The 13,554-nt window shown below is 38.6% G+C and overlaps 1 non-coding gene across 1 annotated transcript; it reads left to right on the top strand.

The window, feature by feature from the left end:
* Window positions 1–6,993: 6,993 nt before the first annotated feature.
* On the top strand, window positions 6,994–7,097 carry LOC127900499 (small nucleolar RNA R71). Its single transcript, XR_008052682.1, has one exon. It is a non-coding gene; the product is annotated as a small nucleolar RNA R71 (small nucleolar RNA).
* Window positions 7,098–13,554: the final 6,457 nt, after the last annotated feature.

Below are 13,554 nucleotides of genomic sequence, written 5' to 3'. Positions count from 1 at the left end.
TTGTCGACTATTCCCTCTCCCCAACCAGAATGAAACATTGTCCTCAATGTTTGAAAGGAAAGAAGTAGAGTTTAGAAGACATCACCTGGGTGGTGCAACACAGAAGAAAATATTTACAGGCGGAGAGTTAAATCTAATTTGTACTTCTTACTGCTGCTACTGTTACCATCATTATTTGGACGCTCCAACACAAAGGTCCAGGGGTCTGGCTCCGGTCTATAAGCTTGTAACAGATCAAGTAGCTCATTAGCAGTGTGAGCACAAATAAAGAGTTTTTTCACATTAGCGGGAATGAAATAGTTTGTTATTGCATGGTTAAGAAATGCGATAAAGCCATCATAAAAGTTATTGACATTTAACAAACCGATGGGTTTCTGGTGGATGTGGAGATGGGCCTAAGATGCTAGCGTGATAAGTGCCTCTAGTGTTGCAAGATCTCCTGGAAGGAAAATAAAAGCATCAGCATGATTAAGCATTTCAGTTATTCTTTCTTGCATACCTGAGATGACTAACTCTTCTCCAGTTGATGAGTCAGACGAACTGCCCAATGGTTTTAAGACTCTTGGGATGATGCCTAACACTTGACTTCCTCTGATAAAAGCTGCTTCTGAGACCATTTTTGATAACCCTCGATTACCTCCTCCATACACCAAGTGTAATTTTCTCGCTGCTATGCTTCGACCAAGATCTATGGCTGCTTCAACGAACTCTTTATGTTTGCCATATGTAAATCCAGAAAGCACACAAATGTTCTTGAATTGTCTATTGGGAGTAGCTGACATTGTGATACTTCTCAAAAATAATTTGTGAGTGCTTGACAAAAAAGAAATCACATTTAAGAGTCTTGGTGATAGTGGGTCATGGTTGTGTATGAGGTAATATGTTAGTGTCAAATAACGCGTAAAGCACGTGGCTCGCAAGTCAAAAAGAAAACAGTAAAAAGGAAAAAGCAAACAGTAATAAGAAAAAAACAAACAGTAATAAAATTATTAAGGACAATAATACACACAATAAAACAATAGTGAAATAAAATAACAGTAAAGTGAAAGGATATTTACAGGTAGTTGCGACTGTGGCTCACATCTTCCTCTGGTTTTACGTCCAGAAACGGCTTGAACGCCCTCTATGGGTCGAGGATAGGCTTCCTATCCAGTTTTCTTATAAACTGGCAAACAGGGTCGTTTATAGTCAGATTCTTGAGACTATATCGTGCACGCTCTTTCTGGAATAATGGCCATAACTGGAGAATCGCTCCTTGCACATATCCACTGGGATGCGTTTCAAGAGACAGAAGGATATCATCCAATGACTCCTTATTCAAGCCATCCCTAATGAATTGAATCTTATCTTTCCTGTTATCAGACACCATTCCTAAAGAACATGGGTTTTTATTGCAACTCATTCTGGCACACTTATGACAAGCAACAGAAATTCTTCGAGCTCGTCGTTTTCTTGCATAATTTCCTTTACCACAACCAGACATGTATGCAATAAATTTTGGAGGTAACTCACCTGCCAATCGTACTTTAGCCTCGATTAACCAACGGATGTCAGCAGGTATGTTATTCCTCATGAGTAATCGCATGCGTTCGGACCGAGCTTTATAGATCGTAAGGAGGGCATTCTGAGGAAGTGAAGGGAATCGCTTGTGAAGCTTCGCTAGAATCTCGTTTCTGTCCATACTTTCGCCTCAGAATATCAGTTATTATGGGAAACTGAAGTAACCGACTTGATTGTCACGGAGTACCGTTATCCGCCACTTCACCGGGGTAACAAACTAAAGCACACAAATAGAAAAACAAATTAAAACACACAAAGAAAATTAAAATCGTCCTCTTATTGAATTTACCTCAAGCTCCAACTGGATGTCGTAAACACTTCTCTCAATGTCTCTGAGTTGGCGTTCTAAACCCTCACCATAGGCTACTAACTCTGGTGGTTGTAGAGCCCAAATGCGTTGTGTTTTACAAAATTGAATCTGCCTTTTGAGATGAGTTTTGACACGTTGAAGTGGTTTAAGAATGTTCAGAAGGAACGGTCTAAGTATGAGACTCATGATTAAAAATGATAAGAGAAAACTTAATGGTAAAATAAACACACTTATGCAAAAACAATTTCAATTAGCAAAAGAATAATAATAAAAAGAAATAAAGAAAAATCAAATCAACGAAAAGAAAAAAAAATCAATTCAAATTTGGTGGGTCACTCAAATTTATTTCGGTGTCTTCGTCATGTGGTTGGTACTCTAGATATGGCTTTAATCTTTGACCATTAACTTTAAACGTGACACCGTTCTTTGGGTCCTTAATTTCAATTGCCCAATGTGGAAAAACAGTATGAACAATTAAGGGACCAGACCAACGAGAGCGTAACTTACCTGGGAATAGGTGTAAGCGAGAATTGAATAAAAGCACTTTCTGACCTGGAGTGAACGATTTTCTCATAATTTGCTTATCATGGAAGACTTTCATTCGTTGCTTGTAAATCTTGGCATTTTCGTATGCATCATTGCGAATTTCTTCAAGTTCTGCCAGCTGTAATCTTCTTTCTGAGCTGGCTTGCTGCATGTCAAAATTGAATTTCTTGATGGCCCAATATGCACGATGCTCGAGTTCCACAGGTAGGTGGCAAGCTTTTCCATACACTAGCCTGTAGGGTGACATCCCAATCGGGGTCTTGAAAGCCGTTCTATATGCCCATAAGGCATCATCAAGTCTTAATGACCAATCTTTTCTGTCTGGCCTCACCGTCTTTTCTAATATGTACTTTATTTCTCGATTGGAGATCTCAACTTGGCCACTGGTTTGCGGATGATACGGGGTCGCCACTTTGTGTGTGATTGAATACTTTGTCAAAAGAGCTTTAAATGCTTTGTTATAAAAGTGGGCACCACCATCACTGATTATCGCTCGAGGGAATCCAAAGCGTGAAACAATGTTGCTTTTCAAAAATCCTATCACCACTTTGTGATCATTAGTTCTGCATGAAATTGCTTCTACCCATTTGGATACGTAGTCAACAGCAACCAATATGTATTGATGGCCAAAAGACGGGGGAAAGGGTCCCATGAAGTCGATACCCCATACATCAAAAATCTCAACCACTAAAATTGGATTTAGTGGCATCATGTTCCTTCGTGTAATGCTCCCCATTCATTGACACCTATCACATGAAGAACAAAAAGTGTAAGCGTCTCGAAATATAGATGGCCAATAGAAACCACATTGTAAAACTTTAGTCGCTGTTTTCTTAGCACTGAAATGGCCTCCACAAGCTTGTTCATGGCAGAATGAAAGAATATTCTGATTTTCATTTTCTGGGACACATCGTCTAACAATTTGGTCTGCACAATACTTGAACAAATACGGGTCATCCCAAAAGAAATTCTTTATTTCTGCAAAGAATTTAGCCTTGTCTTGCTTGGTCCAATGCTCTGAAAGTTTACCTGTAACAAGATAATTAACTACATCAGTATACCAAGGTAATACTTCCACATTCATTAATTGTTCATCTGGAAATGACTCATTCAATGGTAATGATTCTGTAATTGTGTCAAAATGGAGACGAGAGAGGTGGTCCGCCACAACATTCTCTGTGCCTTTTTTATCTTTGAATTCCAAGTCAAACTCCTGCAAAAGTAACACCCAACGAATTAGTCTAGCTTTTGCATCTTTCTTTGTGAGAAGATATTTAAGAGCAGCATGATCTGTGAACACGATTATTTTACAACCAATGAGATAAGATCGAAATTTCTCTAATGCAAACACTACTGCTAGCATTTCTTTTTCAATAGTTGAATAGTTCAACTGTGCATCATTCAATGTCATACTAGCATAGTAAATAACGTGGGGAATTCGATCAACTCTTTGTCCTAATACTGCTCCTATTGCATAATCAGATGCATCACACATGAGCTCAAATGGTAAACTCCAGTTTGGGGGCTGAATGATGGGTGATGATATCAACAATTGCTTTAGTTTTTCAAATGCCACTAGACATGAATCATCAAAGATAAAAGGTACATCCTTAGCAAGTAAATTGCATAAGGGTCTAGAAACTTTGCTAAAATTTTTAATGAAACGTCTATAAAAACCAGCATGCCCAAGGAAAGATCTTACTTCTCTGACTGTTTTGGGTGGAGGAAGATTAGAAATGAGATCCACCTTGGCTTTGTCAACCTCAATACCTTTGCTCGAAATGATGTGACCGAAAACAATACCTTGTTTTACCATAAAATGACACTTCTCCCAATTTAAGATCAAGTTCTTCTCAATACATCTCTGCAGAACTAGTGTTAGATGATGTAAACATTGATCAAACGAATCACCAAAGACAGAAAAATCATCCATAAAGACTTCAAGGAATCGTTCAACCATATCAGAAAAAATGCTCAACATGCATCGTTGAAATGTAGCAGGTGCATTACATAATCCAAATGGCATTCTCCTATATGCAAATGTGCCAAAAGGGCAAGTGAAAGTAGTTTTCTCCTGATATTTTGGTACTATGGGAATCTGATTATATCCTGAGTAGCCATCTAGAAAGCAATAAAATTCATGGCCTGCTAATCTATCAAGCATTTGATCAATAAATGGTAAAGGAAAATGGTCTTTACGTGTGACAGAATTCAACTTTCTATAATCAATGCATACACGCCATCCTGTAGTTACTCTAGTGGGTATCAATTCATTATCAGCATTCGTAACTACTGTGACTCCTGACTTTTTGGGGACAACTTGTACAGGACTGACCCATGAACTATCAGAAATTGGATAAATGATACCTGCGTCTAATAGTTTAAGGACTTCTGTTCTAACAACTTCTTTCATGTTAGGATTTAACCGACGTTGCATCTCCCTAGTAGTTTTAGCATTTTCATCAAGGTGAATGTAATGCATGCAGTCTACTGGGTTTATACCTTTTATGTCTGCTATGGTCCATCCTAATGCCCCTTTGTGCTCTTTCAAAACATCTAACAACTTACCTTTTTGTTCGTCATTGAGGGATGCTGAGATAATTACCGGTAGAGTACTTTCTTCTCCCAAAAATGCATATTTCAATGTGTTGGGTAATGGTTTGAGCTCGAGTTTCGGTGGTAATTCTGATGATGGGATGAGTTTCTTCTCTGATGGTGCTAGTTGTTCAACTCTTGACTTCCATTTATCAGTGTCCATGGATGGTGCTGAGTCAAGTAGAGCGTTGACCTCATCGACCGATCTGTCAATATCAAAATTCAAACCAAAGTGAGTTAAACATGTTTGTAAAGGATTATCACTAAGGTTTGAAACAAAAGTATCATCAACTAATGCTTCAATTAAATCCACATCAACAATTCCATCATCTGCATTGTGAGGTTATTTGGCAATGTTGAAAATGTTTAGCTCCATAGTCCTATTGCCGAAAGACAACTGCATATTTCCAGTCCTGCATTGAATGTGAGCATCCGCAGTTGCCAAGAAAGGTCGGCCTAAGATAATGGGAATGTGCTTCCTTGAATCCTGTATAGGTTGAGTGTCAATTACAATGAAATCAACAGGAAAATAAAACTTGTCTAACAGAATAAGCACGTCCTCCACAATACCACGAGGTATTTTTGTGGACCGATCTGCAAGCTGTAACACCACTGGAGTTGGGTGTAATTCTCCAAGTTCAAGTTTCACAAATACTGAATATGGTAACAGATTTACACTAGCTCCTAAATCCAACAAAGCATTCTCAATTGTGTGGTTCCCTATACTACATGAGATAGTGGGGGAGCCTGAGTCTTTGCATTTTAAATGAATTTTATGTTGGAGTATAGAACTAACGTTTTCTGTTAAAAATGCCTTCTTTTGAACATGCATATTTCTCTTTTTAGTACAAAGGTCTTTAAGAAACTTGGCATAAGATGGAACTTGCTTAATAGCATCGAGCAAAGGGATGTTAACACTTACCTGTTTGAAGATTTCGAGAATCTCACCTGTGGATTTTCCCTTTTTGCCTTTTGCTAACCTCTGAGGAAATGGAGCTTTCGGAACGTATTCTCGTGGGTTGGTTTCTTCTTTCTCCTCCGGTGATGATTCCTCAACATTCACAGGTACAATTTGATTTTCTTTTGTCACCGGCATCTCCACTTTGTTGTCGACTTCCTTTCCTTTTCGCAAGGTCATTACTGCTTTGACCTCTCCATGTTGCTGTGGTGAACTGGTACTTGCTTCATGTACTCCTTTAGGATTAGGCACTGGTTGACTTGGAAATTTGCCTTTCTCAACAGTCATTGCCAATGTCTGAATTGAAGAAGCAAGTTGTCCCACCATCTTTTCGAGGCTTGAAACTGATTGGGCTTGTGAATTAAAGCTCGCTCTCAACTCATTTCGTAGTCCATCAATGGTGCGATTCTGTTGCTCAATCGTGGAGTGAGTAAGATTTTTGAAATTCTGGAATGCATCCTCCCATGGTCTGGGTTGAGAGTAGTTCTGGTTCTGATTGTATGGTCTAAATGGGGGCTGAGAGGCTTGAGGATTTTGTGGAATTGGTTGCATTGGTGGAGCTAGAGTTGCTGGTCCATTCTGTTGGAATCCTTGAGACCATGAAAAATTGGGATGGTCTCTCCATCCAGGATTATATGTGTTGGAGTATGGGTTGTAATTTGATGGTTTTCTCATTATACCTATGGCATTGGCTTGATCTGAGTATGAGTCAAGGTCATGTGGTTCAGTTGATTTAGCAGTCGATAACGATGCTATTTGTCGAGCAAGGCCTTCAACCATCTCCTTGACTTCTTTGATTCCCGAAGTTGATTCGCCAATTTGAACCTCATTTACTCCCTTAATTCGTCTAGTATTCCTGAGTGATCGACTCCGTTGTTGGGAATTATCCGCTTGTCGCTGGAAGAATTCCCAAATCTCTGATGCACTTTTTGACATTAGCTCTCCTCCACTTGTTGCCATTAGCCATTCTTGCACATTCGGTAATAATCCCTCCAAAAAGTATTGGCATTGGTGCCATTTCTCATACCCATGATGTGGACACTTCAAGAGTAGCCCATTGAATCGCTCCCATGTTTCGAAAAACTGCTCGTCCTCTCTCTGGGTAAACTCTGAGATTTCCCTGCGAATAGCATTGGTTTTATGCACTGGGAAATATTTATTTAAAAATTTAGTTACCATTTGTTCCCATGATGCAATGCTATTAGCAGGTAATGTATTAAGCCATGAACGAGCTCTATCTTTTAAAGAAAATGGGAATAATCTGAGTTTAACATCATCATCTGAAAAATTCTCATATTTAAATGTTTGACAAATTGCATGAAAATCATTCAAATGATTATATGGGTCCTCATTTTCTAGGCCATAGAATGTGGGGAGACAATTTAGCACACTAGGTTTTAGTTCAAAACTCCTAGCAGCTACATTTGGGTATCTTATGCATGATGTGCTCAAATTAGCTAAGGGACTAAAATAGTCCTTAAATGGCCTCTCCTGTGGTGCTTGTAAATCCATTTTATTTTTAATTTGTTTGTGTGTGCGAAGTGTTTTTTCTAATTCAAGGTCTATAGGTTTAAGATTAGGTAATAATGACCTACGACCATGCATGCAAAACAAATAAAATAAAAATAAGGATGAGAACAAAACAAATAAAAATAAAGAAGAGGGAGAAATTACGATACTAACCTTATTGCGCTATTAAAATCTTTCTATAAAAATACACAAAAACAAATACGTGAAATAAATTAACTAAAAATTAAATTAATAAAATAAACAACAAAAAAAATTACAAAGAAAAATAAATTGAAAATTAAATTACAGAATTTTTAAGAAGAGAGAAAAAAATAAAAGAAATACTAACCTTTAAATGTAGATTCACTCTTTTTTTTTCTTTTTTTTTATAATAAAAAAATACAAGAAAACAAATAAAAGAAATTATTCACAAAAATTAATTCTATTAATTAAAATTACTTACCTCCCCGGCAACGGCGCCAAAAACTTGTTGTGCAAATTTTAATGTACTCGCAAGCGCACGAATCTATTGTAGTATAGATCAATGGTGTTGAGTGTCGATCCCACGAGGAGGTGGATTTTAATTATATATAGAATTAATTTTGTAAATGGGTGGTTGGATTTATGGTGGAAATGATTTGAAATATGCAAAAACTTAAATTAAAATGGCAAGAATAAATTCTAAAATTGGAATTGAAATGACGAGAATAAATTGAAGAGAAAATCTATTAAATTGACGTACTTGGGTATTCGGATCCGTATCAACATGCATCATGGGCTAAATAATCCGTATTAATGCCAATTAAATCATGAGGGGGGAATCCACACCTCATGAACCACACTCTAATCAATATGGTGCTAAGGGCTTATTGTACCAAATAATAATAACCTTGTACTAGAGGGCCGGTGAAACCAAGGCGATACTAGACAAGAATATTATTATTTGTCGACGAGAAGTCAAAACATCCACAAAAACTAGAGGGGAAGAGAAAATAAATTTACCAAATTAAGCCCATGACACATGTTGAGACTTCACCTTCAACCCAAGCTTGAAAGAAAATTAGCCACTCATAATTGAACTAGGGGCAAAATGGGAATTTATTAAAATACGAAGAAAATACAAGATGGAGAAGGAATTACAGAAAATGGATCCCAAAAATGGATTCAAAGATATCAAATTAGGGGGGAGAGGCCCCCTTTTTATAGATACATGGAGTAAATCATGGCCATCGGATTAAAAACAGTTTGGACGCTCAGGATTGCGCCACGTCATCAGTCAACAGTCCACGGTTTGATCACGCGGATGAACAGTAATACGGTTTGACCCGACTTTGAACAGTAACGCGGTTTGACCCGGATGAACAGTAACGCGGTTTGGTTGAAAATAATCCTGTGTGATGCATGCACCGTACGCGAGATTTTTCGTCCACTGATATGCTGCCACGTCACCATCAATAGTACATAAGAATTTTAGTCCAACAGGATCGTGACACCTCATCAGTCAATGCCACGTCATCATCCGTCTATGTGAACAGTGTCGTGAACAGTAACGTATACAGTACCGTACATGTGAATAGTACCATACATGTGAATAGTGCCATTTTTCCTTTTATGCTCCTCCTAAGGTTTTTGACCGTCCTGAGTTCAAAAGTGATGTCCGTTTTGCCGTTTGATTTCTCCTTTATTGTGAAATGACTATAATGCCCCTAAAATACATAAAATACTTAATTAAAATAAAACACATGTAATTAAATCACAAGAAGGTTAAATACATAAAAAGTAAGGGTTGTTAGTAAGACTTGAAATGTAAAATGACGGTTTTCTCTTTTATAAATATGCATTTTCTAACACTCAACAACTTGTTCCGTTTGCTTGCTTCTTCCTCTTCGCTCCCATGGGTGAGTATAGGTGATTTTAATGATTTACTGGTGACAAATGAGAAGAGAGGTAGTATTGCGCACCCAAATTGGAAGCTGGTAGGTTTTCAAAGAGCTATTACCGATTGCAATTTAGTTGATCTTGGAATCGATGGGTATCAGTTTACATAGGAGAGAGCTAGGGGCACTAATAAATGGGTTGAAGAAAGGCTTGATCGAGCTTTTGCATATGAGGAATGGATTCAGCGATTCAACAAGGTGAAAGTTTATAACTTAGACTCCTCTTGCTCTGATCATCTTCCTGTCTTGTTGGATCCTAGCCCGACCCAGCCTATTTCGAGGCATAACCGATTTCGTTTTGAGAATTCTTGGTTGCGTGAGGCTGACTGTAGTAATGTTATTTGGGATAGCTAGAGCTCCTATACTGGTGATTCTATTCAACATAGAATTATGATGTGTGGGTCTGCTCTTATGGAGTAGGGAGGGCATTTTGCTCGAGATTTTCGAAAGCGAATTCGGGAATGCAAGAATTGTATGGCTACTTTACGGGGTAGGCGAGATAGTGAGGGTGTGGTTGCTTTTTCAGAAGCGAGACAACGTTATAATGAACTTTTGCATAGTCATGAGGTTTTTTGGAAACAGAGAGCAAAGTCTTTGTGGTTAAAGGAAGGTAACAGGAACACTCATTATTTCCATGCCTCGGCCTCAGCCAGGAGAAGGCAGAATTCCTTCGATTCTCTTCGCAATAATCAAGGAGACTGGTGTTCCAACCCAGAGGAGGTGGATGCTTTGATTGTAGACTATTTCCAGGGCCTTTTCACCTCCGGTAGGTGTCATACTGCTGAAGTTACCCAGTGTGTGGATACAAGAATTACAAACGAGCATAATGCAATGCTTTTAGCTCCTTTTTCTGACATTGAGGTTAAAGAAGCACTCTTTGAAATGCATCTGGAAAAGTCTCCAGGACCCGACGGGATGAACCCTACTTTCTACCAAAAGTTCTGGCATATTGTAGGTAAAGATGTGATTTCGGCTTGTTTAAAATTTATTCATGATTGCTCTTTCCCAGTGGGCTTGAATGACACTTCAATTGTGCTAATACCGAAGAAACACAAACCTGAATTATTATCAGATACGAGACCAATTGCGTTATGCAATGTGTTGTATAAGATAATATCCAAAATGCTAGCTAATCGCATGAAATCAGTACTTGATGTGGTTATTTCAGACTCTCAAAGCGCTTTTATCCCGGGTCGAGCTATCACGGATAACATAATCATTTCGGCTGAAATTATGCATTTCTTGAAGCGGAAGAGACAAGGTAAAAATGGGGTAGCTGCTCTGAAAATTGATATGTCTAAGGCATATTACAGGATTGAGTGGAATTTTCTTCAAGCAATGATGCTTAAGATGGGGTTTGATGCCAAGTGGGTGGAGTTAATTATGCTCTGTGTATCTATTGTCAGATATCATGTGCTACGGGAGGGAAAGGAAATTGGGCCGATTGTTCCGGGTAGAGGCCTTCGACAGAGAGATCCATTATCTCCGTATTTATTCATTCTTTGTGCGGAAGGGCTAAGTTCTTTAATTCGAAGACAAGAAAGGAATGGCTTACTTCATGGTGTACGGATCGCGAGAGGGGCACCATCGGTCTCGCATTTATTTTTTGCCGATGATAGCTTCATTTTTTCAGGGCAAATAACAATGAAGCTTCTTTAATCAAGCAGCTGCTGGAGATTTATGGTCGAGCTTCTGGCCAAGAGGTTAATTTCAACAAGTCTTCAATTTCTTTTAGCACTAATGTGATTGCATCTGTTACTCAGCAGGTTTGTGATATTCTTGCGGTTACCATGACCTCTAATCATAGAGCCTACCTTGGTCTTCTATCATATATTGGCAGAAAAAAGAAAGAGGTGTTCAGGTATATTAGGGACAAGCTCTGGCAACGCCTTCAGGGATGGAGTATGCGAATGCTTTCTTGGGCTGGAAAGGAGATTTTGTTAAAGACAGTAGCCCTTGCGATGCCTAATTATGTTATGGGTATTTATTTACTGCTAAAGGATTTATGTAGAGAACTAGAAGGGCTAATGAACTCATTCTGGTGGTGTAGTAATCGAAGTGGAGGGAAAGGAATAAGCTGGTCCAAATAGGAGAATCTGTGCAAACCAAAAGGATATGGTGGCCTTGGTTTTAAACAACTTCATTTATTTAATATAACGATGTTAAAAAAGCAAATGTGGAAGCTGTTAACTTGTCTGAAATCTCTTGTGGCCAAGATAATTAAAGCTCGCTACCATCCGCGCACCTCTGTTCTTTAAGCTTCTGTGGGGCATAATCCTAGTTATGTGTGGCGCTCTATTTTGCTGCAAAGGATGTGGTAATTCAAGGGAGTAGACTGCAAGTTGGCTGTGGGAATTCGATCTTCATTGGTAAGGATCCGTGGCTTCCTGATATTAATAATGGATTTGTTTCTTCTAATCTCAATACAGTGCTTGTTGCAGCTCCTGTTAGTAGTTTAATGGTGCCTAATCAACGAGCTTGGGATTATGATCTTGTTTCGGATCTTTTCAACGCAAGAGACAAGGAGTTGATACTTCAAATTCCCCTTAGTTCCTGCCGAAATGATGATGTGTGGTATTGGTTGGTTGATTCTTGCGGATGCTATTCAGTCCGCAGCTGTTATAAGTATTTACACTCTCTTACCCCTGGCCCTTTCATAGGTGTGTGGCGAAAGCTATGGAACTTGAATGTGGCGCATAAGGTTAAGAATTTTGTTTGGCGAGCGGCAACTAATGTGCTACCTACTGCAGTTAATTTAATTTCTAAGAGGGTGAATATCCCCCCTACTTGTGCTGTGTGTCTTGCTTCTGATGAAACTGCTCTCCATTCTTTGGTTGAGTGTAATGTTGCTAAGGCTTGCTGGATTTCTTCCTCTGTGGGTTTTGTTGGCCATTGTTATTCTTTCTTAGAGTGGCTTGATCACATCTTTACACGCTGCAGTAAAGAAGAATGCCATGTTGCCATGATGATCTGCTGGAGAGTTTGGATTAATCGTAATGACAAAGTATGGAATAACAAAACTGGTTCAGTGAATCAAGTGCTCAATTCTGCTGGGCAACTTCTCTATCAGTGGCAAGTAGCAAAGAAGCAACAATTCTATGCTGATGCTGATGTCCATAAGCTAGTCTATGGGGCAATATGTTGGGAGAGGCCAAAGTTTGGTTGGGTCAAATGTAATGTTGACGCTGCTATGTTTTCATCTTAGGGAAAGATTGGTTTTGGGTGTGTGCTTCGAAATTCAGAGGGTGTTTTCTTAACAACAAGATGTGCTAGAATGGCTGGAACTTTTGGAGCAAGGGAGGCTGAAGCTCTTGGTATTCGGGAGGCCCTTAGTTGGCTTAAAGGCTTACAGTTTCCTTGTGTCATTGTTGAAACTGATTGTTTACAAGTATTTCAAGCTCTAGTTGAGGAGTTTTCAGGGCCTAACGGTTTTGGTTTAATAGTTGATGAATGTCGAGCTTTAGCTAAGTCTTTAGGAGAAGGCAATTGTCGTTTGTACGTCGGTCTGCGAACCTGGCTGCTCACTCTGTTGCAAGGGCAGTAGGTTCTATGTCAGGTCCCCAAGAGTGGAATTTCGTTCCACCTTTGTGGTTATTACATAGTCTGTAATTCGTTTTTGGTTTAATGAAATTGCTTCCCTTAAAAAAAAAACAAAACAAAGACTAAGGCATAACAAAACGAGCGTGTGAAACCCGGACCCCGATACAATCATGATGAATCCAAAACTCAGCCCCTAAAGGAAGTGAATCATAAGAATATTAAGAAAATAAATAATTAACAAAATGAATAACAAACTCCAACTTACATAACAAAAATATAAAAATCATCAACATTTCTTAATATTCGAGAAGACTTAATTTCAAATTTGTTGACTAAATAAAGAAATTTGAAAAATTAAATATATTGCCAAGTAAGCGGTGCATGTATTATTTGCCTAAATAAAAAATAAGTCTAGTTCTCATCATTGAAATCTATTATTCATTGGTGAATGCAAGTTTCTCTCACCCGAGAGATTTTAGAGTACCTATATTGTATTACATCACTGAATGCAGGTACGACATATGCATTTATTCAGGGGTGGCTTTAAACATAGGTGAACCTGTCTGTTGTCTAGGGCTTTAAACATATGTTAGAATAGC

The sequence above is a fragment of the Citrus sinensis genome, chromosome 2, assembly GCF_022201045.2.
Source record: "Citrus sinensis cultivar Valencia sweet orange chromosome 2, DVS_A1.0, whole genome shotgun sequence".
NCBI lineage: Eukaryota > Viridiplantae > Streptophyta > Magnoliopsida > Sapindales > Rutaceae > Citrus > Citrus sinensis.
Note: the sequence above shows the minus strand (reverse complement) of the source record. Positions and strands in the feature narration are given on the sequence as shown.